Source organism: Heterocephalus glaber, unplaced genomic scaffold (assembly GCF_053883595.1).
Source record: "Heterocephalus glaber isolate CG9 unplaced genomic scaffold, H.glaber_assembly_v1.0 deba00001447, whole genome shotgun sequence".
Taxonomy (NCBI): Eukaryota; Metazoa; Chordata; class Mammalia; order Rodentia; family Bathyergidae; genus Heterocephalus; species Heterocephalus glaber.
The window spans coordinates 5,291,290-5,309,062 of record NW_028258299.1 but is presented as its reverse complement, the minus strand read 5'-3'; the positions used below and the strand labels follow the sequence as shown (position 1 = coordinate 5,309,062).

Genomic DNA, 17,773 nt, shown 5'->3' with positions numbered 1-17,773 from the left:
GGCAGGCATCACAACCACTGAGCTAAATCCCCGGCCCCTAGCTTCAGATTCTTAATTTACTAAATAATATGCAAATGTGTGCAAACACTTTTAATTTGCATTTTGGCTGTTTTACCTCTTTGAAGGTAGTTGCTTCAAATGGTCCCTTGAAAGAATTGATGATTTCTATATTGAGTTGTGGAATTTCATTTTGGTCATTTTCCAGAGAAGCAGATGAGAAAATTACACTAAAATTATTTTGATTTATATTTGAATTGTGTGAAATTTTCTGTTAACATACATTGCCATAGAAGAGTCTAGAAGATTGGTTTCTCTTTTTTTTCAGGCATTTGTAACAAATCTTAGGGTAGACCTAGAATCATCCCATGAGGGAGGGGTTTGGTGGGACAGATACCAAGAGGGGTAAAGGAGGAGTGATAATGGAATGTCTGGTGAGAGTTTCACAGAGGTGGCTGGCCTCTGCTGGACATGTGTCTGCTGAGGTCGCTGGGTCTTGGCACTATGTAACAGCATCTGAATCGGGTCTCAGTAGGACTGAGTGGGGAAGTATCCTGAAGATGAGATGGACTGCAAGAAATGAAAGTTGTCAAGACTTGAGAGGCTTCATTTTGTTGATCTCTTAGCTGTACTCCTAGGTGTGCATAGTCGCTAATGATGTTGCCGCCTGCTACTTCTGTCACCTCTGTCTTCCGTTGGTGCCTCAGGGACAGCTGTCTTTTCCCACTCTCTTATTCTGATCCATCTGGGTTTGACACACACTGTTTTACTCCTTTACCCTCAGTCTTTTTTTACTTCATTCCATGTCAGGCAGTATTTTATGTCTATCTTTTCTCTTTTAATTCTTTCTTTCCTTTTTTTTGGTACTGGGAATCGAACTTGGGTCCTTGTGCTTGGGAGGCAGGCAGCGGAACCACTGAGCTAAATCCCTGGCCCTTTTAATTCTTTCTTGGTTACCTCAGGAAAATACTTCTCTTCCAAAAAACTGTCCCTGATTATGGCTGCCTAAATATAGACAGGGAAGCTAGTAATACCTGCACTAAGGCAGACAGAGGTGCATCATTTTTATTTTATTTTATTTTATTTTATTTTATGTATCGGGGATCAAACTCGGGACCTTGCGCTTGGAAGGCAGGCACCGGAACCACTGAGCTAAATCCCCAGCCCGAGCTGCATTATTTTTAAAATAAAATCATTCATTATAAAGAACCTTTTCTTAGCCCTTGAGTATAGCCTGAAGACTCATTTACAGTCTCCACAAATAGTTTCTTTTTCATCCGTCTGTTTTTGGTCAAATATTAAAATTGCAAATTGAAATGATTCTTATTCAAGGATTTTATAGATATTCAGCAATGTTATTTTCTGTAATTTTTCACTGAAACACATATATGGCAACCTGTTATGGATTTGTTGGGTTAGTGACCTAGCCTGGGACAGTAATTACCATTTGTAAAATTGTGTGAAATGTGAATTTTAAATAATCTACAAGTGAACTTGGGAGCATACTGAAGCTGTAAATTGAGAGCAGCCTGTGTTTTATAAGGCACATCTAAGAAAGTCACCATGTTTTCCTTATTTTTCTCACCCCCCATTAATCGTGACCTCGTCCGTCTCAGTCCCTCGATCTTACTCTCCCTGCTGGGGGGAGCCAAGTCCAGGCCTGGGCTTGATCTCTTACTGAAGCGATGCAGTAGGCCCTGAACTGCCCCAGTTCCTTCCACTCAGCACTTAGCCTCTTCTCTACACTCACAGCCAGAGTGTACAGAAGCAAATCTGGTGCTCACTGTCTTGCTCTCACCGCCTTTTGATGCCTTCTCCAGCACCCATGTGATGAGAGGGCAAGTGCTAGATGGCAGAGCCCTTAGCCTGCTTGTCTCGGGAATGTATCTGATGAAACCAGCGTGGGTCACAGAGAAAGCCCCTCTATACAGAGTGATCACCCCACTCACGTGTTAACGTGGTGTAATTGGGGCCTAAGGATCTGACAAGTCATGTTAGGATCCTTTCCCCTGGTCTGAGTAGAGCAGTGGGACAACTAGTTTGTTGATCTTTCCTAGTTTAAAAACTGAAAGTATTTACTATGTTGTGGAAAATTGGTACACTTGGTTAACCCTGGTGGGAGAGCTAGGGAGAAGAGCTTTTTATCAGGCAGCCTCTTACCTGTGGATCTGTGCACACCACTCCCTCTGCCAGTAACTCATCTTTGTTCATCTGAGATCCATTGGGGTCATACCATTTGTTTTTTCTTATGAAATAGGAGGCATGCCAGGCATGGTTGTGTGTGCTTGTAATCCAAGCCCTCTGGGAGGCCAAGGCAGGAATATTAGGCAGGTGAATTACAAATTCAAGCCCAGCCTGGGCAATTTAGTGATTTAGGAAACAGGAACTCTGCCTCAGCTTGAGTGGGGACCAATAAACAGTAGGAAGAGGCAGTTGGTAGAGTTCTAGAAATTGAACAGCTTCAGGTTTTATAATTTTAGGAATTTGCATTAAAGACCCAGCATTCGCTAGGGTAAGCTCTCTTCTCTTTCTTCTATATGTTGTGCTTGCTCTTGTTTTTCCTCCCACATTCCCTGGGATCGGAGAGATGGAGGATGTAACAAGAGTACCGTTGGTAAAACAGATGTTTCTTTCTTGAAATTGCACGCACTTATGGTCTTGTGTGTTAACCACTCTTGACAACTGTGTTTACTATTGAAACTGGAAATTACAGACTTTGATTATAGTTTAGCCAGCTTTTCTGGTACTGCTCTCCTGTAAATGGGTTATTTTTAGTTTGAATTTTTGCTGCAAGCCCTTTCCCACTACTTAATTGACTCTTCAATCACACTTGCAGTGCATATGTCAGCATTCCCACGGACACTAAACATACACAGCATAGTTGGCACAATAGTGGTTCTATGCGAATTATTGGACTCTTTTGATTGCTTTTAATACTGAAAATGGGATCCATTCTTTTTACCTTCTAGTCCTCTAATGGAAACCTGGGGAATCTATGTCTGTCTCCATTCAAAGTTTATCCTACTAGCTCTTGGTGGTCATTGTAAAATTATCCATCTGAAACGTAACAGATTGCAAATGAAATAGATATCCTGGTATTTGTTTTGCTACTGCCTAATGATACCTCTGTCTGAGTCACTGAATACTTTGCAAGCATAGCCTTTAAAGTGTGTTTCATGTCTTAATTTGCCGCTTGACACATTTAATTCTAACAAACCAGAACTAAAGCAAGTTTTGTTTCATGAGAAACTGCTTGGCAAGCTTTAATTTAGGCCTTCTTAGTGGGTTATTAATGAACTTGTGAAATATATATTATTGACAAAATAATAGCATTAAAATTCAGTAGTATTCTGAAAGGCAAGCCATTATGTTCGAAGAGACAGTTTTTTTTTTTTTTGATACTGGGAATCGAACCCAGGACCTCACGCTTCCTTAGTAGGAAGCCATAACCACTGAGCTAAATCCCCAGCCCAGGCCATTATGTTCGAGAGATACTGAAAACTACCACAGTTGGTTGACTGATTAGCTTGCACTTTAAAACACCCCCATTTTTTCCTTCCTTTTATGTATTTTATTCTGTTTTTTAAAAAATCTTTAACTGGGGGCTGGGGATTTAGCTCAGTGGTTCCACTGCCTCGCAAGCACAAGATCCTGAGTTCGATCTCCGGTACCAAAAAAAAAAATCTTTAGCTGATCACTGGGGATGGTGATGCACACCTGTAAATCCCAGCTCTTCGGAGGCTGAGGCAGGAGGATTCACTGCAAGTGCAAGACCAGGCTGAACTGTATGTGAGTTCAGGGCCAAGTCTAAACTATATAGCGAGACCCTGTCTTAAAAAAACAAAAACAAGGGCCAGGGATTTAGCTCAGTGGTTTCGCCGCCTGCTGCACAAGTGCAAGGACCTGAGTTCAATCCCTGGTACCCACCCCCCCAAAAATTTGATAAAAACAAAACAAAAAATTATGAGAAAAGAAAAAAATGTCTTTGAAAATAGGGAAGGGTGGAGGGGTGAAGGGTACACAGGTAATGGGGAAAAAAATAAGAACCAAGATACATCATGTACAGGTACAAGCACCCAATGATAAATGTAAACGTATTGTATACCTAAAATGTACCAATAAAAGAATTTAAGGAAAAAAACCAAAACACCAAAAAACCAAAAAACCCCAGACTTTAGTTGATCATGGAACAAGATTGTGAATAAACAAATGGGTAAAATTTGTTGACAAAAATCATGCTAAGGGCTGGGAATTTAGCTCAGTGGTTCCACCAACTGCCTGGCAAACGTAAGGTCCTGAGTTCAATCTTCGGGTCCCCCCCAATCATGTTAAGCTTTTTGAATCAAGATGGTATATTTATATTTTTGCTTATAGCTTATATATTTTCTCTCTTTTTGATGCTGCTGAGGTCTGTACTTAGGAGGTGCTTGTGCATGCTAGGTAAGCAGCTCTCCAGTGAGCTACATGTCCAGCTAGTCTGTCTCTTTACTTTTTTCAGAGTCTCACTATGTACTTCAGGCTGGCTTTAAACTCACTGTGTAGCCCAGGCTGGCCTCAAACTCACAGTGATGTTTCTGCCTCAGTCTCCCCGAGTGCTGGGATTACAGGTGTGCGTCACCATGGTTTGTGATCACACACACACACACATATATATATATTTTTTGGTACCAGGGATCGAACTCGGGTCCTTGTGCTTGTGCAGCAGGTGGCAAAACCGCTGAGCTAAATCCCCGGCCCAATCACGTGTATTTTTAAAGTTGTTACCTCAGTTAATCATATGAGCTCTGATCAAAGAATCCAGTGATGTTTAAATTTAAGGAATTATTTCAATAAAAGACATATTGCCATGAATCCCTCTCAGAGTCCTCCACTTCTCTTTGAACATACTTAGCTCATTGTTCTGCCACTTTCTGAAGCAGTTCTGGAAGACCTCTTTTGTGAGTGTCTTTAGTTGTGCTGTCATGGCTGCTTTAATGTCCTAAATTGATTCAAAATGTTTATCTTTCATGGTCATTTTGACTTCGGAGAATACAGAAGTCGCATGGTGCCAGATCTGGTGCAAAGATGGGTGAGGCCACACTGTCCTGTTTTTATAAGCCTACTTGTCCATCAGATGGCAGCTGAGAGGAACACTCTCCATATTTTTTTTTTTTATGGTACCGGTGATCGAACTCAGGTCCTTGCGCCTGCGCAGCAAGCGACGAAACCACTGAGCTAAATCCCCGGCCCCACTGTCCATATTTTTGATCACACCTTGTGAAGACACTCATGAGAAAGGACTCCAGACCTGCTACACAAAGTGGCAAGAATGGTGTCTTGTGCTGGAAGTGAGATGGAGTATTTTGGGAGAGTTAATGACAATGTGTCTTTTACTGTAATGCATTTTTAGAACTCAAACATTCACCATATATTTTGATCACACAATCATACTGTGTATGTTTCTCATTTATGCATACTAAAATTAATTGAGTTTGGTTGTTATATCACTTTTAGAATTTCTTAATTGTTCTGTTTTGGGAGGGGGTACTGGGGTTATTGAACTCAAGCACATACTACCACTGAACTACATCCCCAGCCCTTTATTTATTTATTTATTTATTTATTTATTTATTTATTTATTTGGTACTGGGGATCAAACTAGCTGTTTATTTTTTTGTCTGGGTATGTAGCCCAGGTGGGACTTGAACTTGGAATCTTTGTGCCTTACCCTCCTTTAGTGTTGGGATTATATGACTGCAAAAATCCCCTCCCCCTATAGATTGTCTTAGTTGCAAGAGTCTTGTGGGCCAGGTGGCTGAATGTAGTGCTAACTTTGTGAAGAAAAACAACTTTTAACCTGGGGACTGCTCCTGGGCTGCCCCTGTCCTCCCAATCTTACTCTCTTTCCTAGGTGGCTAAGCACACTGCAGTGCTAAGAGAGGGTCTCCTTTTGTAGCCTGGGCTGTCTTTGAACTCATGATCCTCCTACCTCAGCCTTCTGGTATAACTTTTAAAACTGTTGCTTCTCTCACTTCACTGCTATCAGTATTGCAAAAGGACATATTTACATTTTTATCTATTTCACGCATTACTGAGTTCACCCAGTGAAAGATGAGAACTTAGTCCCTTTATGCCACCTGCTTTCTTTCCATCTTCCCAGTGTAGTTACAACAGAGTTTGTGGTGTAATCAGTATTGAATGTCATGTTCTTATAGGAATGTATAAATTGTTATAGCTGAAACATTTTTTATACTATGATCAATTCTGTTTCTTCTGTAACTTGTTTGGTTTCTCTCCTGGAAGTAATAATTAATCTTTTTTTTGTGTTTCTTTGCTTAGTTTTGCATGTTTAAGGCCAGCCTAAACTACATAGTGAGACCCTGTCTCAACCCCTCTCCCCTCAAAAAAAGTTTTAAGGTATTGTTTTATATATTTATTTTTTGGTATCAGGGATCGAACTCAGGACATTGTGCTTGTGAGGCAGGTGGCAGAACCACTGAGCTAAATCCCTGGCCCAAGGTTTTGGTTTATTATCTTCCAGTTTTCAGGAAAGCAGTCTGAGCACAGCACAGTGTACATTAAACAGAAAGCTGGAAAAAGCCTTTTAGGATTAGCTGTTATTCACGTTATGCCTTTGGAATGATAAAGTTTTTCAGAACCACAAGGAAGAAGATGAGGGTCAGGGAATGCGGATCACTCTGGATGTTTGGTGGTGGTAGTTGAGTCTCCCGCAGGGCTGCTGTGGAGGTGCACCTTACTGTTATTAGTATCGGTGCAGTACTGGGGATCCAACCCATGGCCTCCACATGCTCTGCCTCTGAGCAGTGTCCCAAACCCATTTTATTTTATTTTGAGCCTGGTCTCAAACTTGAGATTCTCTTGCCTCAGGAGTAGCCTCATGTGCCACCTCACTTGACTCTGTTAAGACATTTTAAGGTAGCTGTAACTATCAAATAGAAAATTACTTTGATTTTTTTTTTTCATTTTCTGTACATCTCAGGGTAAATGGGAAAACTTTTGGTAATATCCTTTTGTGTTTGTATTTTAAAGCAGACAGAAAGTTGTATGGTACTGTGGTTTTTCAGACATCAGATATATTTTTTGTGCTGATAACTGAACCTAGAGCCTCATGCATACTAAACACCTACTCTACTGCTGAGCTATGCCCCCATCCCTCTGCCTTTTAAGTGATATATGATTATTAAAATATTTGGATTCTTTTGGTTTAAAGTTTTCATAACATATTTAATTCATGTAAAGTGATGTATATAAAAAAGTCCTTTTTTTTGGAGACAGTGTCTCACTGTGTTGTTCAGGCTGGCCGTGATCTCTCATAATCCTCCTGCCTCAGCTTCCAGGGTGCTGAGATTACACGTGTGTGCCACCATGGCCAGCAGAAAGGTAAAGAATAGGACAAAGAGCACACCAAATTATACTTTTTTTTTTTGGTACGGGGGATCGAACTCGGGACCTTGTGCTTGTGAGGCAGGTGGCAGAACCACTGAGCTAAATCCCTGGCCTCCAAATTACACTTTTTGAAATAAAGTATCTTTGATGTTGGATAAGTTATGAGCATGCTTTAACAATCTAGTAGAATTTTAAAATTATTAAATTTTTTTCCTTAAAAGCAGATATTGAGCTGAGCGTGATGGCACACACCTATAGATCCAGCATACTGGGAGGTGAGGCAGGAGGATTGCAAATTCAAGGCCAGCCTGGGCAATTTAGCAACATGACAAGACACAATCTCAAAAGAAAAAAGGGCTGGGGATGTAGCTCAGTGCGAACGACCTGCATTCAATCCCCAGGGTAGAAACCAACCATTTTGTTGAGGATAATTTTTTTTTAAGTTAATCTACATCAGTTTAATTTTTTAGCAAGAATTTACATTCCAGGTATTGTTAGTCTTATGTTTGATCACAGTAATTAATATTATTATAATCAGTAAAAATGAGGTAATTAATAGAAGGCATGTTTAAAATGGCAAGTCCAATACTGTATTAGTTCTTTGTTTTGTTTGTTTTTCTTTTTGGTATGGGGGATTGAACTTGGGTCCTTGGGCTTGCGCAGCAGGCGGCGAAATCACTGAGCTAAACCCCCGGCCCTCTTAGTGTATATTTATATGATTTTTCTTCAGCATTTTTCATAAAGGATGAATTGCTCCTCCAGTTACAAATCCGCTATTAATTTTGAAGGGTATCTTGCAAATTTATGATTCTGGTTTTTTTTGTTGTTTTTTTTGGTACTGGGAATCGAGCTCGGGACCTAGCGCTTGGGAAGCAGGTGGCAGAACCACTGAACTAAATCCCCAGCCCCGCAAATTTATGATTCTGATTTTATAACAAGTCTTACTTTAGGATAGTGAGTTTTTCTAGTCATATATTTGGGCACCATTTTGGCCATTTTCCTATGGATAAAAAAAAATCCTTGGCTGGAAAGATTAAACTGCAGTCTTCTGTAACAGTTGACTACAAATTGCAGCTATGAAGCTCAGCCTGTTAAACATTTCTCAACCTTATAACACAGACTTCCTGTTTTTAAAGCTTTTCTGACCTTCCTGAGAAAAAGACCAGAGTGGCTGTGGTCACATCCTGTGGTTATTTTCACTTAAAAAACAAAAACCAATGCTACTGAATTCTAAAATCCTTGAGTATAAAATAGTGATTAATGTTCCAAAAAATGTAAATAGCACAGGATTCATGTCTGATCTTTTCTAGGCTTTCAATAAAAAAATAATAGAACCAGGTCAGCTTTTAATGTGCCTCCGTTTGTTCAGCAGTGACTACAGTTGGAATGTCAGGAAAATCTCACATTAAAGACCTGCCCTGTTCTGGGGAGATTGTAAAGGAAGCATTTGGCAGTCATTTCCTTTCACTTGTAAGAATGAACATGCTTTACATTATAATCATTTAAACATACCAGAAGCCTGATAGGGCTTTTATATTTTTTCAATGTAGATTTAGCTTGCTCTGAAGATTGGAGGAGTAACTAGTGTTTAGATTTTATTGTTAGAGCTAATCAGATGATGTAAACATTTGAAGTTAGTCTGAGTCTTCTGTTGTACTAAATTTTATTTCCTGAAGCCTAAGTATTTGCTTTATCTGGTCAGTTAAAATTAAACTCTGGAATTGGATGTTCAGCATTCATCTTAATGACAACCTCACCCACTGCTAAACCCCTGTCTTCCAAAAGAACAGACAAAAGCCACCCTAATGTTTAGGTTGAACAGTTTTGAAACTGTGGCTTTTGAGTTTTGCCTTAGCCAATGGTTATATCATTATTGAGTACATACTTTGAACTAGAATCATCTGAGTTTTAGAAAAGCAGTTGGTTTTTAGGCAGAAATTATTAGATCAATAATTCTACCTTTGTTGTTGAAATTGGCAGATAGCATTCATTTAAATTTTGACATGTGGGCCTGGGATTTGGCTCAGTGGTTCTGGCGCCTGCCTTACAAGCGCAAGGTCCAGAGTTCGATACCTGGTACCCCCCCCAAAAAAGTGAAACGTTTAAAAGTACATTTTTTTCCAGAAAAAGATATGTGTGATTTTAAAATATTATTTAGTTTATTGGAGGCATAATACTGTAATAATAAGGGCAAAGCTCTGTTTTGCATTTGAATTTTTTTTTTTTGTTATCGGGGATTGAGCTAAATCCCCTGCCCATTTGAATATTTTTTATATGGCTATCTATTTGGTTAGTATATTGAATTCTTGGTGTAATTATTACAGTTGGAGCTCCGAGTTATCTCAAGCTTACTTCCAACAGATAAACTTGCCTGGGTCTCTCACTGATCAAGGCAGGTGAGATGTGTCATTCTTCTGCCACTCCACAAAACTGTGTTGTTTAATCTGTCACACTTTTCACTTTCCCAAATGAAAAACCTTTCCTCTTCATTTTGTCCTTGCGAAGTATTTTGCTGTTGTAACTTTATAATTTGTTCTATACACTGCTGAGACCCCCTAGTGAGTTTTGAAGTAGAGCTGAGAAAGTCCTTAAAGATATTTAAAAGCACATGCTCTCAAGAGAATATTCTCTCTCAGGCCTGTCTCCCCCTTTCCCTCTTCCCCTCTTCCCCTCTCCCCCTCTCACTGCTTTCAGCCTTTTTCCTGGTCCTTTATCAATGAGAGGGCTGCACACTTCTAAACCTGCCTCTAGTGCCTCTGCTGTTTTTTTTTCCTGGAACATATTTTAGTAGTGTTGATACTTTTTTATCCCATGAGAAGATACTTGAAATAGTAGTAGTTTATTGATCTTAAATATATATTTGGGGGCTGTGTGGAGAAGTATAAGACAAAGTATTTTAATTAGTGCCCAACTTTCTACTTACACATTTAATCTAGGAGAATGTGCTCTTTAGAGTTTTATTAATGGCCACCCTGTGTTGATTCTTTTTTTATTTTATTAAAAAAATTTTTTTTTCCTGTCTTGATTCTTATAATCTGATGTTATCTGTAACTGTTTTTAAAGAGTCCATTATATAGATTTTAGTTGTATTTATCTAGATTGAAATTAATTCACACCTGTAATCCCAGTACTCCAGAGGCTGAGGAAGGAGGACTACTGGGGTATGTGGTGACTTAAGGCTAGCCTGGACAATAGAGCAAGACCCTGTTGTTTAGAAAAATAAATTAATTCACAACTTTTATTACTAAATATGATAGTAAATATCAGTATGCTGGCATTAAAGGACATAATTCACTTCACTAGTATTCATAGAATATCTGCCTATTTTAACACACATTCATGGTTTTCTGAGGATGTAATTATTAACACCCTAATTGAGTTACTATTTTATATTTTGTTTCTTTACCTACAAAAAACATGTGAATAAATTCTTAAATGTTGATTGTATGAAAATCAATAACATACACGAATGGATAGGTAATTAGGTAGATTATTTCTAAAAATCATATTAGTATAGGCCTGACCTTAATTTGCATTTAAGACTTGTGAACTAAGGCTTAGGTGATAGTTACCTACCCTCAAAAGAAATTAATATGGGCTCGGGGATTTAGCTCAGTGGTTCCACTGCCTGTCCCATAAGTGCAAGGACCGGAGTTTGATCCCCGGTACCAAGAAAACGAAACAAAAGAAACTAATATGAGTCATTCAGTTGTGCTTAAAAGCTAAAGAAATATTTTATGTTTAATATGCTAATTCTAATTTCACATGCATTTTAGGATATAAATAATTTGTTTTGAAAAGGAATAGTGCCAGGGCCGGGGATTTAGCTCAGTGGTTCTGCTGCCTGCCTTGCAAGTGCAAGGTCCCAAGTTTGATCCCCAGTACCAAAAAAAAAGGAAAAGAAAAAAAAAGAAATAGTGCCAGACACAGTGCCACATACCTGTAATCTTAGCACTGGGGAGGCTCAGGCAGGAGGATCACCCAGCCCAGGTTGTATAGTGAGTTCAAAGCTAGCCTGAACCAATAGTGAGATCCTGTCTCAAAAACCAAAACCAAAGATGAAATAAACAAACAAAATGAAAGCTGGGCGTGGTGGTGCATGCCTGTAGTCCTAGCTCTTGGGAGGCTGAAGCAGGAGGATCTCTAAGTTCTGAGGCCAGCCTGGGCTGCATAGTGAGTTCACGGCCCAACTGAACTACATAGCCAGACCCTGTCTCATAGAATTTCTTTTCTTTTCTTTTCTTTTCTTTCTTCCTTCCTTCCTTTCCTTTCTTTCTTGTACCGGGGATCAAACTCGGGTCCTTGGGCTTTTGAGACAGGCGGCAGAACCACTGAGCTAAACCCCCGGCCCATCATAGAATTTAAAAAAAGAAAAGAAAAGAAAAAAAATTGGTTTGCTATTAATACTTATACTAGAGCAACATAAGTATCCTGAACTGTGTTTGAGAAACCAGGACATTTAGGGAAGAAAAATTTGATTTGGTATAGGATGATTTGAGAGTGTCCTTAGATTGGAATTGTGGTGGAACTCACAGAGCATTTGCAAGTGTGAGTCTGTTGCTAAGAAGCAAGCTCTGCTGGAAAAATAAAAATATGGAATCATGAACATGAAGCAGTTGGTGAGTGAATGTCCTCACTCGTGAGAGTTGCAGAGAATGGTAAGAGCAGCCACCTTGCCTTAGGTCTACTTATACTTAGGTGGAGTCATCAAAGAAACGAAGAATTGCTGGAAAGGCCGGAGGTGCATGAGGGTGCACAGTCCAGCAGCACAGAGGGGACAGGACCTGCCGTTGCTGGGAGTAGAAATTGGCCCAGCTTTTTGGGAAGCATTTTTATGAAGTCTGTCTAAGACGGTGAGTATCGATTGAACTGGTGGATCCTGCACTATAGAAATACATACACGCACACAAGAAGTTTGCTGTAACAGTATAAGATTTCAAAATGTGGCAGCACGCTCATTTAGGGATTTCTTGATAATTACGGTACTCCCACACTGTAGAATTCTGTGCAGCTCTGTGTAGGAATGGGTTGTTTGTAGTGTGGGGTAAAGTGAGAGAAACAAGTTGCTGGATAGCATGAGTAATAGGATTTCATTAAAAACCAACAGAAGGAGCCTTCAGACAGATAAGTATGTGTGTTCTTAGGTATGTGTATATGTGTTTATACAGATGTTCTAGGAGAAAGCTGGGAGAAGTTTCAGCGGGATCGCTGGAATTGTTTGGATTTTCTGTAGGAACATACCATGTATCACTTTAAGCTAAAAAACAAATCTCAAAGGGCTTTAAAAAGAAACATTTTAAAATTTTCTTTGAGGACTCTAGGAGATTTTTTTTTTTTTTTTTTTGGAACCACTGAGCTAAATCCCTGGCCCTCTACAGAAGTTTTGTTGTGACATTTGGTGAGTTGGAAAGAAGACAGGTAGTGTGTAGGGCATTGTAAGTCTATATGGTACACAGGAAATGCTCCCGGTGCACACATGCAAGCATAGCTAACTGCTACTACCAGAATCCTCTGTTCTGGTGCTGTTTGCTTGACTTGGGTAATCTTTTTTGTTTTGGTACCCAGGATTGGTGTAATCTTTTAACAGTAGACACCTGGATGAGCTACATTGGTCGGGTTGGATGTACTAGATAACCCTATTGGAAAGAATGCTGATTGTTTCAACTTGACAGTTACAATTTTGGCAGCCCTCACTGGGTGAATGTTATTATCACAGAGAAAAGCAGTCTTCTTCCCTTTGGTGGTCTTGATAATGGCTTAAAGCTACAATGTGGAAGATGAGGCCAGGACTCTTGCTGTGAGGGACAGAGTGGTAGAAGGAGTAATAAATGCAGGGTGGTAATTTGAAGTTAGGGGTCTGGAATAACCTGGGCTCTGTTCAGCTGGTGCCAGGGTTACACTTCACATTTCCCCTGTGGGCTGTTCCTGGGCATAGCTTTAATGTTAGTTTAACTAGGCATTCGATTTAATTATAACTCTTAGGATAAAGTCAGATGTCAGCTCACTTGGCTGCGTGCTGAGGCCTGTGGAATATGGGGTGCTTTGCTCCTGACTGCATCTGTTGTCTCCTGTCATTATCTGTTAATGGCACTCAACTTGACAGGGTTGTTTTGATAAATGCAGGGTGTTAGGAAAGCAGGAGCTGGATTTTGAATGGAATGGAGCTTAGGACAAATGGAAGCAATGCCAGACTTGGGCCAGTGAGCGATGCTGTTAGGAACCAAGCAATGCCATGTGCAGTGCCGAAGGCAAGAAAATGTATTAATATGGGATAGGGTGGGGTGTATCTAATACTGTTTCATTTTCTCACACTGTTGCTCTTTGTTCATTTTTTCATGTGCTCATGTGTAGAAGACATGAAAAATTGCAGCTCTTGTATTAATTGTCATTTATTCTCTGCAGGTCTCCCAGTTTACAAACTCACAGACTTTACTTTGAGGAGTGGGGATGGGGTTTGGAATGTGGGTCATCACGGACTGGGAGTCTCATAGCACAAGAGCTCTTCTGCAGGCTCTGCATCAGGTAAATAGAGGCCTTTTCTTTAGAGAGGAAACAAATGAAAGTAGTTTAGTGCAAAAGAAGGGTGACGATTAATTCTTTTCTATTCGTAGTAGAATTGGGTAGTCCTTTTGCATTTTGAGAAGCTGTGAAGACAAAGCTAGTGTACAAGTGCTTTCAAAATTTTATATTGTGCTCACATTGCTCAGTGTGTATACACAAAGTCTGGTTTGCCTGCTTCTGTTTGCCTGTTCCTTAAATGCCAGGTAAGCAGGGAATACTTTGCTTGAATAAATCAGTGGTGGCCTCTGTACCTGATCAATTCTAGCTTGCAGATAGGACCCTGGTTAGAGTCTCAGGGTTTTTATGAGTAACAATTATTTGGATCTCTATAAAGTGGGCATAAAACATTTTTTAGTAGGCTTTTAAAGATTAATGGGAGGTACATGTATTCACATAGATGCCGCTTATTTGAGGTAGGCCTTTTTTGTTTTGGACCCAGGGTCTTGCTATGTAGCCCAGGCTGGTCCCAAACTCGCGGCAGTTGTTCTGCCTCAGCCTCCCAGGTGTTGGGATTACAGGTGTGCACCACCATGCCTGGTCATGATAGGCTTCTTTGTGCCAAGAAACGTGTGGAGAATATAAATAATGAGCAGAGCAGGCTAGTCGTCTTTGACTCACTCCACAAATGTGTGTGCTTGACAACTGGGGTTTGCTGAGGAGCGAACACAGTTTTCTGTAGGGAAGTCAGCATCTAGAAAAGACTGGACATTAATCAGAAAGTCATATCAGTGGATTACAAACTGAGGGGTAAATGCTCTCAAGGAAAGGAGTAGTTCTGTGAAGACTTCAAAGGAACCTGACCTAGAACGGCTTCAGGGGATCCTTCTCTGGAAAAGTGGTGTTGGACCTAAGATCTGAGGGAAGAGCAGGTTTTCAGATGTGTGTTTGTGTTGTGAGGGCCGCAGGGAGATGATTCCTGGCACAATGGGAAGCCTGCAAGAGGAATCCTGATGGCTGGGGGATGGAAGGCCTGATGGAGCCAGCAGGGGGGGCGCTGGGTGTGGGCAAAATAGCAGAAGTGCTATAGGAGAACAAAAGAATTTGTCATGAAATGCTACCAAAGCACCTCAGATCCCTGAGTGGCTAGGTTTAGTATGAATTTCAATACAGCAGTTTGGTTGTTCTCACCAGCCCTTTCTAACTGTAAATTAGCACTTTTCAAATGGCCAATGGGAAAAGAAGAAAAAACAAAACAAAAATCACTCTACAAGCTTTGCTATGTGTCTAATATAGCTGTTGGAAAATTGGATGTGTGTCCAGTTGCAGGAGTAGCTTTTTTAGCCAGGCTTTTAGATCAGTTGTATCTCTTCCATATATGGAGTGCCTCAAAGCCATTTGGTTAAGAAGTGGATTTTCAGGCCAGGGATTTAGTTCAGTGGCTCCTGGCTGGCAAACGCAAGGTCCTGAGTTCGATCCCTAGTACCAAAAAAAAAAAAGTGGATTTTCAAGCCTCAGGATGGTTTCATGAGGAATGGCGTTCAGGGGAGCTTATAGCAGAGCTAGATGTGCACTGTAGACCACTTTCAGTTTGTAATGAGCACAGCCATGTTTCTGGGAGGCAGAGACATTATGCTTCATCAGTTCTTGCTCTGGTTGCATGTGCTGTGCTGTAGTGCTAGGGAGATATTTTAGTCTCATGCAGCATAACTTGGTTTTCTTTGTTGCAGAGAGGGAGACTATGCATGTCAGTTTGGAGATTTGTACCAGCAAGGCAGAACCCTGGGGGATCCCTCCCTACTTTGTTTTGTTTTTTGAGACAGGATTTTTCTTTGTAGTTCAGGTTGGCCTTCAACTCACTGTGTAGCCCAGGCTGGCCTCTTGGTAATCCTCCTGCCTCAGTCTCCAGAGTGGTGGGATTACAGGTGTATGCCACCTCCCACCACACCATCACTTTGTTTCTCTACCTGTTGTTAAAAAAGTTACCCAGTAATTTTAGTGATTTGGGAAGAACTTGGAAGTTCTAATAGCAGTTATAGAGCTGTTTGAGAGTTCCAAACTGTTTGAGGGAGATACTTGCTTGGAAGGTGAAAGGTGTAATAGTGAAGACACCAAGAGATCATTTAATTTTTTTTTTTTTTTTGGTACCAGGGATTGAACTCAGGACCTTGTGGTTTTGAGGCAGGTGGTGGAACTAAATCCCTGGCCCTGAGATCATTTAAATTTTGGGCTTGTAATTTTCTAATTTGGGCTGATACTAAAAGAAGTTAATGCTTTGAGTTCATATTCTGTAAAAATCCTTTTAAAAAAATCCTATAGAGTGTCTTGGTTAAGAGGACAGATTGATCTTGGTATTACTTAACACTAGTGACATAAATGTAGTTTAATTTTTAATAAAATTTAGCAGATTGATATATTTGTACCAGACTTCGTTGAGGGTGGGGAAAAAGTAATTTGGAATTAACAGTTGGTAATTCTTTTTAGATGCACATACAAATTGAATTAATGAGGGTGTCTGGAACCTAGTAGCTGGTGAGTTGTATGTTTATTTAAAGCCACATGGTAAGGACTGCGGGTTTATTTTGCTTCCTTATTAGATGAATTTCAATCAAGCCCAATTTAAGCTGTGTCTTGTCTAGCAGATGGATATTTTCTTGTGGAAAAGCATTTGGAGAGATTTTTAAACAAATGACTTAGAGACTTCTTAAACTATAAGGAAAATTGGGGTCAGAAACTTCGTTTCGCACCAAACAATGCTGATTTTTCCTGTGCATCTTTGAAACAAATGTTTGTCTTGTCGGTGGTTATTGGCTGTTCCACTTGCATTTGTTAGACTCAGAGGTGGTGGGCATTATTATTCCTGGCAGAGCAGCGACAGGTCTAGATGTGTGAACTGCTGATCACTCAGGGATGCGCTGCCTCTTTAATATCTTGCTTGCAGATGCATTTTCTAGCTGACCATGCTATTAAGAGCTGCCATCAATCACGCAGCCTCCCAGTTCCGGCTCTCTGGAAGGGAGGGAGGCTCAGGGGCACGGAGGATGGCCAAGCAAGGAAGGAGATAAAATTGCTCCCGGCAGAGAGACAGAGACTGACACAGAGATAGAGACTGGCGGGAGGCGGGGGGAGGGGGAGAGAGAGAAGAGGAGAGAGGAGAGAGAGAGAGGAGAGAAAGGGAGAGAAAAAGAGAACGCGCCCGGCAGCCGGCAGGGGTACGCGCGTCCAGCCCAGGTTTTGCTGGCCGCCGTCGCTGGGAGGCTGCTCTTTCTCTCCTAGTGTCTGGGTCACAGGCTTGTGGCAGTGTTGGCCCGGCCACCCGGGTTGAAGCAGCGTAAGCTGAGCGCCTCGGCTGCAGGCAGCCACCGCGGGCCTGGCAGCCTTGCACCCAGCTGCGGGCGGGCCCTCTAGCCACTGCCTCCCAGCGGACCTGCCCTGAGGCCTCTGGGGCCTCCTTTTGTTTGGCAAGTGCATTTCTTGCCAGAGCCTTGCCCCTGCCGGAAGGTCTCTGTCCCTGGGAGTTGCTGGGGCCCAGCGCCTGAGGAGGAGGAGGAGGAGGCGGAGGAGGAGGCGGAGGCGGAGGCGGAGGCGGAGGCGGAGGCGGTGGCGGTGGCGGTGGCGGTGGCGAAGGTGGACCTGCCTGTGGCTAGCTTCCTATTGCCTGGGACTACAGGCAAGTCGCCAGGGGCCTTGGGCTGCGAGGGGGACGCGGGTCTTGAGCCAGGATGTTGGGAAAGTGAGGGTACGGGAGCATCAGGAGGCGAGTCTTTAGAGTGTTCTTGCTGACCCTAGAAAGATGAACTGGAGTGTTGGGAAGGATGATGGCTTTCCAGGAACAGGGAGTCGGGATTTGTTGTGTCCCATGGCATTTCTGTTGGTATTCCTTGTTTTTAGT

The 17,773-nt window shown here is 41.3% G+C and overlaps 1 protein-coding gene across 9 annotated transcripts in view; it reads left to right on the top strand.

The window, feature by feature from the left end:
• Rere (arginine-glutamic acid dipeptide repeats) overlaps nt 1-17,773 on the top strand; it is a 385,951-nt gene that overhangs the window by 82,542 nt on the left and 285,636 nt on the right. Inside the window, exons 1-2 of one of the 9 annotated variants that reach the window (XM_087214422.1) lie at nt 12,092-12,236; nt 13,786-13,905. The exons of 6 other annotated variants lie outside the window; for them this stretch is intronic. The gene's annotated coding sequence lies outside the window, so the exon portion shown is untranslated. Of the gene's footprint in view, nt 1-12,091; nt 12,237-13,766; nt 13,906-17,471; nt 17,552-17,773 lie in introns of those variants that run through there. 2 more of the 9 variants (XM_021243391.2, XM_021243392.2) reach the window with 2 other exon arrangements.